Source organism: Stegodyphus dumicola, chromosome 12, assembly GCF_044657685.1.
Source record: "Stegodyphus dumicola isolate Sdum_Otavi_A_Nest chromosome 12, ASM4465768v1".
Taxonomy (NCBI): Eukaryota; Metazoa; Arthropoda; class Arachnida; order Araneae; family Eresidae; genus Stegodyphus; species Stegodyphus dumicola.
In genome coordinates, this window is record NC_140779.1 from 114,118,469 (window position 1) to 114,134,961 (window position 16,493).

Genomic DNA, 16,493 nt, shown 5'->3' on the forward strand with positions numbered 1-16,493 from the left:
ACCCTATGGCCCTGGCAAAACCCATTGGAACAAGGTAAGCAGTTTTGTTTTACCTTGATTAATTAGTTAGAAGTAACGATAATGATAGGATATAAATAACAATATTGTGGTGCCATAACATGGGGCCATTGGGTTGAATTTGAACTTACAGCAAAAACATAGATTTAGAAAAATTAAAAAAGAAACGATCAAAAAGAGCAGTAGTTACGAGGCTGGTAAATAAAATAGAAACAGAAATTGCTAATGAGGGGGATAAAAACGTAATTGAAGAAACGGTTGCTCAGTTAATTAGTAAAAAAGAAGAACTAATCTTGGCGGATAATGGTATTGAAACTTTAATTGATGTAGCAAATTTAGAAGATCAATGTCTAGAGAAGAGTATAACAGTAAAATTATTGTTTGCAAATTACGCGCGAAAAGATATTTAGATAATAATTCTATTTCATATGAAACTGTCACTGAATTGCAAAACAAAATTAAACTCCCCAAATTGGCCCTGGAAACATTTTCGGGAAACAATGTGTGCAGTTGGCCCAGATTTTAGGCAAGATTTGAGACAGCTGTACACGAAAATGAAAGTCTACATGCGGTAGATAAATTTAACTATTTAAAGTCAGTTCTTACTTCCGATGCAGAAACTGCAATACAAGGGTTGACGTTAACAGCAGAGAATTACGAAAAGGCTGTGAAAATATTAAAAGATCGCTTCGGATGCAAAGAACTAATAATAGATACCCATATGAATAATTTATTAACTCTGACTCCAGTTAAAAGGTCTTGCGATGTGACAGCGCTTCAAAAATTATATGATCGTTGTGAAGTACAAATTAGAGGATTAGAATCGTGTAATATTTTACCGGATTCGTACGGTACCTTATTGTATCCGATATTAATAAAGGTAATTCCAAATGATTTAGCACTAGAATTTAATAGGAAATATGAAGATGATAATCAGACAAAAATTACGAATTTGCTCGATTTTTCTAAGAAAAGAAATAGAAAGTCGAGAACGTACAGGATTTTTAGTTAAGCCAACAGATTCTGAAGTCACTGAAAGGAAATCCCATTTTGAAAATAAGCGGCAGTTTCGACAATGTTTTCGAGACAGCGAAAGAAATCGGGATTATAATAAGGTTAGAATTCCTTCAGCGGCAGCGTTAAACACATCACTATCTAATAGCTGTTTATTCTGTTTTGAAAATCATACGCTAGAATCATGTCGAAAGACTGTGCCAGAAAAAAAGGAAGCATTAAAGCAAAGGGGAATTTGTTTCGTGTGCCTCAAAAGATACCATTTAGCGAGGATGTGCAAATCAAAACTAACTTGTGGTATTTGCGATCGGCGACATCATACATTGATACACTCTGATGAAACGAATGCGTCAGATAAGAGTCCCGTCCAAGGGGCAGTAGTCTCTTCTGTTTCCGATTGCACAACAGCAAATAACTCATTTCTTCTGACAGCACGAGCTGAAATTATAAACACAGGCAATTGGCGCCAGCAAAGCGTTCGCTTGTTGTTTGTTTTAGGATCGCAGCGAACATTTATTAGGGAGGACATCTGTAAGAAATTAAAACTTCCCGTTATTGGAGAAGAAAAAATAAAATTCTCTTTCGGTTGCACGACGTCTGAAGCGCAGAATGTTAAAAAAACCACTCATTTTGCGTAATTCGAAGTATCGATATGAAATCAAAATAGAAGCTTTAATTATTCCTGTCATTAATGGATCACATATTCATTCCCCTAGAAATGAAATAGTTAATCTTATTAAAAAAACAGGACATATTCCTGTTTCCGATGAATGGGGACAAGGGAATAAACCGCCAAAAATTTCTTTACTGATAGGAGTGGATTTTTATTGGAAAATAGTTACGGGTAAGGTTCACAGACTGCCTAATTCCTTAGTAGCGGCTGAAACAAAATTAAGGTTGGACTATTAGTGGAACAGAAAGGGCTTACGGAATTTCACCAACTAACGTGAATGCGATGAAGGTTGTGGTTCATAATAATAAAGATATACAGAACGAATCACTGTCTAGTTTGCTGAAGAATCTCTGGGAGCTCGATTCTATGAGGATAAATTATGATTCGGATAAGGAACTCGAATTAGAAGATAATTTAGTTTTCGATAATTTCAAAAGATCTGTGAAATTTGAAAACAGTCGTTATATCGTTCGCCTTCCCTGGAATCATAATTCAAATGATCTTGGAGATAATCTGGAGATTGCTAAAATTAGATTTAAGAGTTTAAGTCATAGATTTCAGAATAATCAACAGTTCTATGACAGATATTGCAAAGTAATTGATAAGTACTTAAAAGAAGGAATCGCCAAAGAGACTAACATTGAAATTGGACCAAAAACGTATTTTATGCCACATCAAGCCGTTATAAGAGAAAACAAGGAAACTACAAAACTCCGTGTGGTTTTTGACGCTTCGTCACATGCGGAGCATTGTTTGTCATTAAATGACTGTTTACATTCAGGTCCTAAGATGTGTCCAGACATACTGGAATTGCACCTTAAGTTCCGTCAAAATTGAATTGCGTTTACAGCTGACATCGAACAAGCATTTTTGCAGATTTCTCTTGCTGATGAAGACAGAAACGCAGTCAAGTTTCTATGGAACGATGGCGAATTAAATGGAACCAAAATAAAAGCTCTTCGTATGACAAGGGTAATTTTTGGAGCAACATCTAGTCTGTTTCTTCTCAGAGCAACTCTTAATGTACACGCTGACAAATACAAGTCGCAGTATCCGAAAGTATTTTCCATGCTAACTGAAAATATGTATGTTGACGACTTAATCGCTGGAGCTGATGAAGAATCAGAAGCTTTCGAGGAATCGGAACATATTAAAAGGATACTGAAAGAAGGTGGATTTAACATGTGGAAGTGAAAAACGAATGAAACAAATTTACAAAGGGTATGTAATGAAGAAGAGTTTTCACAAGATTCGACTTGTTCTAAAGTATTGGGATACATATAGTATAGGTCAAATGACACATTTTTGATAGAAATTGAAGATTTGGTAAAAGGTGCCAAAAGAATAGATAACATACCCACTAAAAGAGAAATCTTGAGATTTGTAGGATGTTTCTTTGATCCACTGGGGTTTTTAAATCCATACACCATTCGAGCTAGGATTTTATTACAAGATTTATGGGAACAAAAGATAGCATGGGACACTGAAATACCAGAAAATCTCAGAAAGAATTGGCAAAGCTGGTGTGATGAATTAGCTCATATTTCTAGTTTGGAAATACCTAGACATCAGTTTGCAGGTGGTGGGAAAAGGGATATAAAGGACGGTTTACAGTTACACTGTTTCACAGACACGAGTCAGAAGGCCTATGGGGTTGTTCTGTATTTTCGTTATTCGAAAAATGGAGTCATTCATACAAGTTTCATTACATCAAAATCACGAGTAGCACCTTTGAAAAAATTATCACTTCCCAGATTGGAATTGATGGGTGCTTTGATAGGCTCCCGCTTGTCAAAATATATCCAATTGTCAAAATATATCCAAAAAAAAACTTCGGGACATTGATTTGATTGTATATATGTGGACTGATTGTAGTATAACGTTACACTGGATTAGAAGTGATGTGAAAAAATGAAAGCCATTCATTCAGAACAGAGTGAAGGAAATACAGAAGAATTCAGATGTCTTGAACTGGAGATATACGCCTGGTGAACACAATCCAGCTGATTTGCTAACTAGAGGTGAAAATGTCAAACATCTGAAACAGAATAGCATATGATGGGAAGAGCCCATGTGGTTAAAAGAAGAAATGGAACACTGGCCGAATTTATGTTCCACAAAGAACATTGAAGATTCCAACAAGGAACTAAGAAAAACATCAAAAGAAGTTTTCGTAAATTTGTGTGTTATCGAACCTTCTGAAGATTTATTTAAAACCCAAAATTACAGCAATTTACACCAAATTTACCGAATTACTGTGTGGTGCTTAAGGTTCATCAACAATGTTAAAAATACCTCGAAATTATCAGGATGTTTGCAGGTTACCGAATTGGAAATGGCATAAATTTATTGGATCAAACGTGTTCAGGAGCGAAATTTCACAAATGAAATAAGGGCATTGAAGAAAAATGAGGAATTAGGTTCAAAATCAAAATTGAAGACTCTCAACCCATTTGCCGACGAAAGTGGTGTAATTCGTGTTGGTGGACGATTAGAAAATTCAAATTTGGATTACAAACAAGCACATCCAATCGTGTTGCCTGACAAAGATCATTTGACTGATCTAATTATTCTTCACAGTCATCAGGTGGTAGGTCACGGAGGAATAGCAGATACTTTAAATCAAATAAGTTTTGGTTGCTGAAGGCTCGTCGGAAAATTAAAAGTGTTCTGTACAATTGCAATGTCTGCAAAATATTTCAAACTAAACCTGTCATACAAGATATGGCACCTTTCCCACCAGACAGATGCCAAGATGACTTTCTGTTTGAAAACTCCGGAATAGATTACACGGGTCCACTGTACGTCAAAAGTGGAAGAGAATTATTTAAGACATACGTTTTACTGTTTACCTGTGCTGTAACTAGAGCCATGCACTTAGAACTTACGGCTGACCTTTCCACATAAAAATTTTCTTGCATTTAGATGGTTCATAGTGAGAAGAGGCTCGTGCCAAATAGTGTATACCGATAATGCCAAAACCTTTAAAAGAGTGAAAAAAGAATTAGACCTACTGAACGAGGTGATGAAAAGCAATAAAGTTCAAGACAAGTTCTCTAAGCAAGGAATCAAATGGAAATTCATAGTTGAGAAAGCGGCATCGTGGGGAGGCTTTTGGGAGACAGTCATAACAGAAGTGGAAGCTATATTGAACTCCAGACCTTTAACATTTACATACTCGGATCTAGGAGAGCCAGAATCTTTGACCCCTGGTCACTTCTCACTAGGAAGACGATTACTATCATTGCCACAAGGAAGCTCTAAATTAACTTCAACAAAGGAGAGTCTTACACGTCGATTTAGACATCAACAGATACTGGTAGAAAGAATCTGGCAAAAATGGAGGCAGGATTATTTGATAAATTTAAAATCGGCTCATCATTCCAAACTGACAAAAACAGGAACCTGTTTGAAGAAAAGAACTATTGTATTAGTGCATGAAGATAAAATTCCACGGCTGATGTGGAAGATGGACATCATAATGGAAGTCTTTCCTGGGAGAGATGGCATGGTGAGAGCCCGTGCTGTCCGCTTGCCAAATGGCCATTTGATTAAAAGACCAGTGCAACTACTATATCCGGTGGAGCTGGAATGTAATAAGGACAATTAAGTCGCATGCTGGGTCGTGCGAAAATTAAAACCTTTTTCATTATGTAAATATTCTGTGACCGTTTGCATCTTCATTAAATATATTTTTGTAAAGAAAGTATTTATCATTTATGGATTACTCCCTTCAAGATTTTGCAGACAGAGATGCACAGAAGAAATCAGTTTGGCCCTGGCAGAACCCATTGGAACAAGGTAAGCAGTTTTGTTTTACCTTGATTAATTAGTTAGAAGTAACGATAACGATAGGATATAAATAACAATAGGCATTTTGTGTTGATTAACTACAGTCAAAAGTCGTTAATTCGGACACCCATAATCCGGAATGATCTATAATCCGGACCTCAAAGCTAAAAACTTTCTGCACATGCGCCGCGTTGACACATGTGCATACGCGTTTACGCGTGCGCGTAAGACCTCTTACGACTGCGCATTTGCGTGTGCGCAAGCGCAGAATACGTTTTCGCATGCGCGTTTTATGTATAACGGACGGTATAATCTAAAATTATCTAATTATCTATTTCAGTTAATGTTGATTGATGATTGCGTTGTTCCTTAATTTTCGAATTGGATTCGGCTTATTATTTTTTGCAGACTGTAAGAGCAATACTATAAAAGTAAACTTGAACTTTCGATTATGTCAAATAGAATTTCCGATGCTGGAACTTCCAAAGGATCTACAAAACGAAATTATGTTTCGATGTCCAACAAACAAAAAGAGGAATTGCTGCAAAAAATGGATAAAGACATGAAGAATGTGACAGAGAGGTTAGTGAAAACGAAAAAATTTCGATTGACAAGTTAGTCGGTATTCTCGGCACAGCAATTAACGGGACTTGAACAGCGGAACTTTGTAACTGAACAAGAAATTATGTCTGTTTATAGAATTAAAGAGAAAGTATTATCACATAAAACGAAGCAACTTAAACAACTTACATTGAAAGAAATGTTTAATAAAGTAAACAAATAAATATTAAGCGATTTTTTTTTTTTTTTGTAAATTTTGATACCGTTTAGATCATAATTATTCTTTATTTCATAAATTATGGTTTCATATTTTTAATTTTAGAATTTCTGCATGCCATCTTACGCGATTTAAACTGATGATCTATAATCCGGAAAAATCGATAATCCGGAATCGCCGAAGTCCCGACGAGTCCGGATTAACGACTTTGGACTGTATAAATGATTGAATTACTTTTTAAATCGTTGGCACCAAATATTAGAGCCCTATATTATATTTAAAGAAATTAAATAATGAAGAATCTGCATAAATGTATGTATACTTCTCATATTGTGATAAAACAATATTACCTAGAGCCTCCAAATGTTGAATAACGTAAACCTCCACACGAATATCGCATCTGGAGACCTAAATTTGAAATTTGTTTTATTACCTATTTCATACTTTGTAAAACTTCAGAAAATTTTTGATTAACAAACTCAATGATTTCTAAGCGTGCAATGGCAACACTGTGTGTGTGTGTGGGGGGGGGAATTATCTTTATCACATGAGACTGTGTATTGGAAATTCTAAAGATATACTCTTCTAAATATTTTGTGATATTGCTGTTGAATTGAATTTTACGGTTTAAATGTGAAGAACATATTTAATTATTAGGGCGAGTCAAATGAAAGTGAGCCAATGCGAATATATGACAGAGTACTTTATTTAAAGGTAGTCTCCATGAACATTGAGACATTTATCCCATTGACAAATGATCCGCGTGATAACCGTCTCATAAAACTCCTTGGGCTGTCGATTCAAAAAGTCTGTAACCGACTCCTTCACGGTGTCGTCCGACACGAATCTGGTACCCTTGTGATGTTTTTTCAGTTTCCCGAAAATGTGAAAGTCGCATGGCGACAAATCTGGGCTGTATGGAGGATGTTGCAGCGTGTCCCACTTGAACTTTGCCAGTTGTGTCTTAACCACATCAGCGACGTGGGGACGAGCATTGTCGTGTAGCAAGATCACACCATTCGTCAATCTTCCAGGTCGTTTGTTCTTGATTGCGACACGCAGCCAATCCAGCGTTGCACAATATCGCGAACTATTGATAGTCTCTCCACGTTTAGCAAATTCAATCAGTAATGGCCCCTGACGACCGAAAAAAAAAAGTCAATAGCACCTTTCCCGAGGAAATGACAGCCTTTGCTTTCTTCGGGGGTGGTGAATTCAAATGTTTCCACTGTAAGCTTTGCCGGCGTGTTTCAGGTTCGTAGTGGTGGCACCATGATTCGTCTTTGGTCACAATTGCAGACAAGAAGTCGTCACCCTCATTGTGATACCGGATGAGATGAGTCAAAGCAGCGCCGAACCTCTCCGTCTTCTGGCGGTCGTTCAAAATCTTGGGCATCCATTGAGCACACAAAAGCCGATAACCGAGATGATCATGAACTATGGTGTGAACCGAACCATGACTGATGTTCACACGTTCTGCCAGTTCATCGATGCTTATCTTCCGTTCTTGTCTAATCAGCTCATCAACCTGTGCAGTTGTGTTGGGGGTGATTGCAAGGTGGCTTTGGCCCGGTCTTGGATCGTCTTTGCAACTTTCACGTCCTTCTCTGAACCGTTTGCTCCAACGCTTCACAGTGGCCAATGCGATGCAATGTTCACCGTACACAGCAGTCATACAGCGACTAATTTCATGTTGGGAAACACCTTCAGCTGTCAAAAACCTGACCACACCACGCTGTTCCTCTTTTGGAGCGTCCATTATGTCACGCTACCATCTTCAACCCAGTGTAAGAGCGCCTTAAAGAACTTTAACCTCACACTTTCGCGCCACTTTCGTAAATGAAGGCTGTCTCTGTGCTACGCGCATGCGCCGCAGATGATGGACCGAACCATTCTTGCTGAGGAGGGGTTGGCTCACTTTCATTTGACTCGCCCTTATAATAATGGTAACACAAAAAAACGTTAAAAATATGCCCCTTTCGGCATAATATAAATTCTGAAAGCTTTCAGATTTTTTTTTTTTTTAATTTATTTATTCTTGTGTCTTTTTGCTGATGGTCTACCATAAAGCTACAGAACTTATGATTTTAGAAATTAAATCCTGCATATAATGTACAAAAAAATTTCACCAAAATTATAATTTTAGAATATCAAAATTATTGTTTGTATTCTTAAGTAAAATAAATCATTACAAAATAATACAGACAAAAGTTTGCATATTCCTTGGTATAATAATTCTTTATAAAAAAGTGTACAATGTGATATTTAGCATTGCATTTTATAGTTTGCTTCATAATTAGAAGAGAATAATGATAATCCAACTCATAAGCAATCAAGTTATTCATCTAAGATCCATACATTGATTTTAAACTTAACTCTAAAATTGATAAACTGAAAGTGATATTTTACTTGAAACTCTGAACACAATTTCATGAAAAATGTATAATGAGATAATCAATCCAATACTTTTCAAATTTAAAATAGGAATGTGACAGAGAGCAACATGTGTCACTTATAAGCATTGTTAATATTGTTGCGTGCATACGGGTTTGTTACAAAATGAATGCACAAGTCCGATGGAAAATAAACAAAATTTATTATTATTACAACAAAAATTTCCTCAGATATTATTTCGGTATTACAATATCTCACAGTAGTTATCTTAACTACTCAAATGTTCAACAGAAGTTAATTCAAAACAGCTAAAGAAAGCTAATCCGCGATTTCGCTACAATCAACAAGAGCAGTTTTCTAAACAGTTTCCCCGGATATTCTTTCAGTATTACAATATTTCACAGTAGTTATCTTAACTACTCAAACGTTCAACAGAAGTTAATTCAAAACAGCTAAAGAAAGCTAATCTGTCGAATTCGCTACAATCAACAATAGCAATTTTCTGAACAAACTCTTAAAACAACAACAACCTAACTAAAAATAACTAACTGACTGAATTGAGAGGTTTTCCTCCTTTGTATAAGATTTTTAAATCGCGCACGAGAACTTTCTGGAACTTTTTTAAAATCAAAAACAGATATTTATTTATTAAATGTTAAATGCACGTGCTCTTGTATTTTTAATTTTCCGGCTTAGCTTTCCTTTAATATTCGTCACATGCTGCACTTCACAGGGAATAAAACAATTTAATTTATAATTCAACTAACATTAGCTATTTAAATACCAAATCCGTAACAATATAATGAGCATAAGCTCAATATGAAGCAATTAAATGTAGTAGCTTCAATCCTCAATATGTTCATTTCACTTTTGTGCTGAATTACTTTTCAAATAAAACTTTGCTGCCACTTAAGTTATCCTTATGTACTATTTCTTTAATATAGTACTAACATACTGAATATAATTAAAAACATAGGGCAACACTTCACACCTCTGTGGGCAATTCTAAACATATGCTAGTTTTAAAAGATTCTATGATTGTGAATATCTGTGAATCTAAAACACTGTATGGCCAGAGGATTTACTACGATCAATATACTTTCAAATTACAACATGAGAACGGATCGGTAAATGAGCACCCATAGTTATCATTGTCTACTGTATAGAAGAATAGAATAATAAAAAATGAGTAATCTTTACAAATAACGCCGATACATAAAATTTGTAAACAAATTTTATTTACAATCAAGTGAAAGTGATAGTTTACTTAAAGTTCATTGCTATTCTGTCCAACTCCACATTTAACACTGAATTGGTAAGAGGTCATATACTGGCCATATAATGCTTTTACTCACAAGGATGTCTGTGTGCATATGATGATTTTTTTCATCTATGATGATACTTATGTAAAACTTCCAAAAATTTCTACTTCCTCATTTAAGCTCTTTATTTATGTATACATATAAAGAGTTGATTAGATTTGGTTAAAACTAAACAACTGGAAATGGTACTTTACCTAACACTCTCAGCTTTATGGCGCCAAATTCCATATGGAAGAACGATTTTTGGTTTCATTACATATGAAAATTTCTGCCAGCTTTCAATGTTCGGATCAATGTAACGATTTCAGGTTGGATATATATTGAAGAAAAGAAATCAAGGTACAAAATGAGAGAGTTGTTTTTTAATTATAAACAAGAAAATACCATTTATATATGACATTTTGAGGAATTCCAAAATTTCAGGGATAAATACACCACAACAGTTTCTAACCGCTTGCCTGATTACTGGTCACGTGTTTCCCTATTGTACAGTATACGTTGGCTTGTGGATTAGTAATGTATAAAGAAGGATGCATGCGTTGAAAAAAAAATAAAATAAGAGATGATTTTTCAGATAGTGATTATGAAGAAATGAAAAAAAAAATTTTTTTTTTAAATCAAATCCAACGAGACAGTGTACTTTGTGCTCCAGTGAAAGAGATTCCAGCGGTAAGCCAGTCAGAAAAGAGACCAGATACCAATGTAGAATGTCGGGTATCACTCTGTCTGGTCCCTTGTTTCAAAAACTATCATACAAAGATTAATATTTCACTTTTTTCCGTTTGCCCGAGATAACTCGGGATAGTAAACTAATATTAAAAATAAAAGCTTTTACACCTTCAAAAAATTAAAAATTCAACTTAAAACCTACATATTTTGATTTTTTCATTTTGTTGTATTTAATAATAAAATTAAAAAAATGTGATGATTTTTTGCAATTTCTTTCAAAAAAATTTGTAAGGAAAGCAGTTAACTCTCTGAATGTTACGGGTTTGACCCTCAAATTTGAAAGTTAAAAAGAAATTGTTATAAATACACAGTCCAGTCACATTAATGTGACCATCTGTCAAAAGCCAGAATAACCACCTTTCGCAGAGCGGACTGCTGCGAGACGTGCAGGAAGAGAGTCACATAGGTCCCTGAAGGTGTTCTCTGGGATGTTGAGCCATGCCGACTCTAATGCCGTGGCCAGCTGCGCTAGATTACGCGGTTGAGGATCCATGGCGCGAACAACTCGATCGAGATGGTCCCACAGATGCTCGATTGGGTTTAAGTCAGGTGAGTTTGCTGGCCAGGGGAGGACGGTAAACTCATCCTGGTGTACTTCGAACCACGCACGTACACTGGCAGCTGTATGGCACCTCGCATTGTCCTGCTGGAAGATGCCATCATCCTGAGGAAAAACAATGCGCATGTAGGGGTGAACATGGTCCGCAAGGACAGATGCGTACTTGTATTGATCCATTGTGCCTTCCACAATGATCAGTGAACCTAGAGAATGCCAGGAAAACATTCCCCAGACCATAATGCTCCCGCCTCCAGCTTGGACCGTTCCGGCAATGGTTGCAGGGTGGTTCCTTTCAGAGGTTTCACGCCTTATACGCCAACGTCCATCTGTCCGATGGAGCATAAAACGCGATTCATCCGAAAACCCAACCTGTCGCCACTCAGTGGACGTCCAGCTGCTGTACTGGCGTGCAAATTCTAGCCTTCGCCGTCGATGAACAGCAGTCAGCATAGGTGCACGAACCAGGCGTCTGCTTCGGAGGCCCAGACACAGCAATGTTCGCTGAATAGTACTTTGGGAGACACTTTTGGTAGCCCCTTGGTTTATTTTGGTGGTCAGTTGCTCAACGGTAGCCCGTCTATCTGCCCGAACGCATCTCCGCAACCGTCGTTCGCCTCTGTCATCTATGGCCCGTGGTGCATCACATTTGCCACGTCGCTGATTTTGGACAGTCCCATTTTGCCATGCACGATACACTTCTACCACGGCGGCACGCGAACAGTTCACAAACTCAGCCGTTTCGGAAATGCTTCCACCCTTGGCCCGAAAGCCAATGATCATGCCCTTTTGGAAGTCGGATAAATCACTTCGTTTCTGCATTACGCCAGCGATTGAAATGTTTTCCGAAGCCCTCACACACCCTTTATATACGCTCAACTGCACTGTGCTATCACCTGCCTTCTGTGATTGGTTATTTAACTCTGACATGGAAAGTACGTGGTGGTCACATTAATGTGACTGGACTGTGTAAGTGCTATTTTTTAAAAATTTTAATTCTTCCAAAACAGTCTCTCACTTTATATTGGTCCTTTTCTTCCAATATACATGCAACTTGAAATCAGACAGATTAGAAGCCGGCGTAAATTTTCATGTGTAATGAATTCAAAAGTCGTCTTTCTATACGCAATTTTATGTGCATAACCCTTAGGTTCATAAGAAATCACACTAAAGTATAATCCCAAACTTTTCACTTAAGCATTTAATGTTTTTATATCAATAAAAACTAATAAACTGAAAGAGAAGCTCTGAAAAGACTTTCATAAAAAATATAGTACAAGATAATCCAAAAACTTCTCAAATTTGGTATTTATAAAAAATATGTGACTGAAGATGACATATTACATTTATGAGTAATAAATGTATTCTTGGAATTACCCTACATGCAATGAGAATAAGCTCAATACGAACACGAGCTCTCTTTATGAAGCAATTAAATGTATTAGCCTTAATCCTTAATGTGTGTGTATCAACTTTTAGGCTGAATCTATTGTCAAGAGGATGCTATCACAGAACATTAGTACTCTGTATTATTTTTAAAGAAATAATATACCGAATATAAAAAGAAATGCAAGATAATACTTAGCACTCTACTCGGAATTCTTAAGATATGCTGCTGCTTTAAAAAAATTCTGTGATTGTTCAGTCATTGATTTTTGAATCTGAAGCACTGCATGACCAAAGGATATACTACAATCAATATGATATTATCAAATCACAGCATGAGAACAGATGTGTACATGAGCATGTACAGTCCACTGCATGGGAGAATAGAATACTAAAAAAACGAGTTACATTTGTAATTAGCACTGAGCCATAAAAATTATAAACAAATTAGATTATACAGTCAAAAGTCATTAATTCGGACACCCATAATCCAGAAGAATCTATAATCCGGACTTTCTGCGCATGCGTCGCGTTGACACATGTGCGCAAGACCTTTACGGCTGCGAATATCCGTGAGCGCGTGTGCAAAATACGTTTACGAATGCGCGTTTAATGTATAACGGACGGTATAAGCTAAGCTCAAATTATCTAATTCAGTTAATGTTGCAGATTGCGCTGTTTCTTAATCTTCAAATTGGATTCGGCTTATTATTTTTTGCAGACTGTTAGAGCAATTTTATAAAAGTAAGCTTGAACTTTGGATTATTTCAAAAAGAATTTCCGATTCTGGAGCTGCCAAAGGATCAACAAAGCGAAAGCATGTTTCAATGTCCATTAAACAAAAAGTGGAATCGATGCAAAAAATGGATAAAGGCATATCCTTTGTTTATCTAAACTTTGTTTACCTTTAACACTGCGGCGCGCAATGAATTGGAAGTTGATCTGTCAGCACTATCCTTATCTTTAGGGCAGATGTTTTTATTTTATTTGGCTTATAATTCCTTACTAAATGTAGCATTTCATCTCGATGTACTCCGTCTTTGATATGATTTAAATCAAATTCCTCGTCATTATAATTCGCTTCCAATAGCGAAGAAAGTAACAGAGGTTATTGAAAATGAAAAAATTTCGATTGACAAATTAGTCGGTATTCTCGACACAGCAATTATAGGACTTGAACAGTAGAACTTTGTAACTGAACAAGAAATTATGTCTGTTTATAGAATTAAAGAGAATGTATTATCACATAAAAAACAAAACAACTTACATTGAAAGAAATGTTTAATAAAGTAAACAAATAAATATTAAGCTCTTTTTTTTGTAAATTTTGATACCCTTTAGATCATAACTGTTCTTTATTTCATAAATTGCGACTTCATATTTTTAATTTTATAATTTCTGCATGCCATCTTACAGATTTAAACTGATGATCTATAATCCGGAAAAATCGATAATCCGGAATCGCCAAAGTCCCGACGAGTCCGGATTAACGACTTTTGACTGTATTTACAAACGATCTATCAGAAATGATGATTTACTTAAAGTTTGTTGCTATTCTACCAATAGCAATAAATATATGCTGGCAAAATCATGTTAGCCCCTCCCCTCAGGAATGGAGAATATAATACTCAACCCCTACAGATTATTTCCCTGTGGAGAAATTAAGATTCCTGCAAGTCACTTTCGGACACCTGCTGGTTACTGAATCATATCCTGCCCAATAATACATGAATCAACTTTGTCCATAACCACACTAAAGCCCCCAAAACTTAGTTGTTTGGAATTAAGATTATGCTTACTTTTTTTCGTTTCTTCATACCAGTAAAGAAAGGAGAAAAGAATTAGATTCTTAAGAAATTCAGTCAATACAGCAAATTGTGCACGTCTCAAACTTTCTAATTAGATCCAGCTTATTTTTTGCAGGTTATTACTATTACAGCTATCTCATCAAAATTAAAGCTGAAAAATATGCAACGCCTTCTTTTCCCATCTATGCTTCTTTTCCATAGCTACTTTTCCCAGTATGTCTAAATGGAAGGTGATTACAACAGTAACATGCTCTACAATTTCAAGTAGAGGTAAGTCAAGAGAAAGTTTCACTATTATTTCAGTTTTAGTGAATGCTGTTGCAAAACATTATTACGAATGTTAAAACATGTATTTTATTTAAAGCATATACCTCCAATTCCTCATTATGTACATCAAGATGCCTAATTTAAATGCCTTTTTAAAACACCCACAGGGAAAAAGGGTTACAGCTGATTTCTATGGCAACAGACAATGAGTTTCTGAATTTTCTTCAGTGTTCTTGAGTGCAGGTGTTTCCCCAAGTTCCGCTTTCTTGGAATGGGAGTTTTGGAAAGGAATATCAGAATCTTGCACTAGGAAACATGGCTTTAGTCTGTCTATTGAAACTCTTTTAACTTTTCCTTGGATTTAAATATCGAAGTACTTATCCTTTCTTGCTCTTACAGGATACGGTCCAAGATAGACAGGCTGTAGCGACGAATTATTAATGTTGTAGTATAGGAATACGTGAGAACAGTTGGAAAGATGTTTAGAAACAAAGACTGTTCTATTTCCATGGGTGGTGGTAGAACTTGGCTTCATAGCTCTTATTATTTTCTGAAGGTTTTGAGAAAATTCAGACTGTTTCATATGAGATACAGTTGAAAGGAATTCACCAGGTAATGCTAAAGGGGTTCCGTATACAAGTTCTGCGGATGAGCAACCTAAGTCTTCCTTGATGGCAGATCTTATGCCTAATAGAACAAAAGGCAATGCTTCCAGCCATGATTTTGATTCGAGTAGATGACATTTGAGACTTGCTTTTAAAGTTTGGTGTTGTCTTTCGATCAGGCCATTGGCCCGTGGATGGTATGCAGTTGTACTGTTTGTATGAAAACCAAGATATTTTCCTAAAGCTTGAAAAAGTTGGCTATCAAATTGCCGACCTCGGTCAGATGTTAAGCGATTCGGAATTCCAAAGCGTGAAAAACCAAGTATAAATCAAAGCTTTAGCAATAGATTCTGCTGATTGATCTTCTAACGGTACCGCTTCGATCCATCGTGTATAACGATCGATGATGGTTAGAAGGTATTTGAATCCTTTGCAAGGAGGTAGCGGACCCACCAGATCTATGTTTAAATGCTGGAATCTGTGTGGAGGTACTTTGAATTCTCCCAAAGATGAATGTGTAGGTCTGTGAACTTTAGATCTTTGGCACAATAAACATGCTCTAGTCCATAGTTGGCAGTCTTTATTCATATTGGGCCATATGAAACGTCGTGTTATCAATTTTATCGTGGATCTTATTCCAGGATGAGATAAATTATGGATTGAAGAAAATATTTTCTGCTGAAACTTTGCAGGGATGTATGGTCGATTATAATTTGTAGAAGTATCACAGTAAATTTTCTTTTCGCTGTCCGGTATAGGGATCTGCAGGATTTTTAAGTTTGAGCTGTTTTTTAGTATCTCCAAATCGTCATCTTCTTGACAGTCTACTATACACTGGTGTGCAAAAATTAAGGACGAAGTCGAAAAATTAGCATATCAGCTGAACGAAGAGGCAGAGCGGACAGAAAGACCAATCAGGAGATTAAGTAAAGTGATGTACGGTAGCACATGCGCAGATATGCAGGTAGACGTAAGGGGGGGAGTGTCTGAGTAGTATAAAGCATGTTGTCGGTGTAAGATCAGTATTCCTGGCAAAGAGATTGCACGCCGTATAGCAGTTAAAATCACACCGAGTTACTGCCTCAGCGAGAAATGGCGAATAATCAATCTGTTAGACGACATCTGGATGCTTTTACCCGAAGTCGAATCAT

The 16,493-nt window shown here is 36.4% G+C and overlaps 1 protein-coding gene across 4 annotated transcripts in view; it reads right to left on the reverse strand.

Annotated features, from left to right (window-relative positions):
* Positions 1-16,493, reverse strand: part of LOC118200813 (serine/threonine-protein phosphatase 4 regulatory subunit 1-like) — a 236,199-nt gene that overhangs the window by 166,243 nt on the left and 53,463 nt on the right. The gene's annotated exons all lie outside the window — the stretch shown is intronic.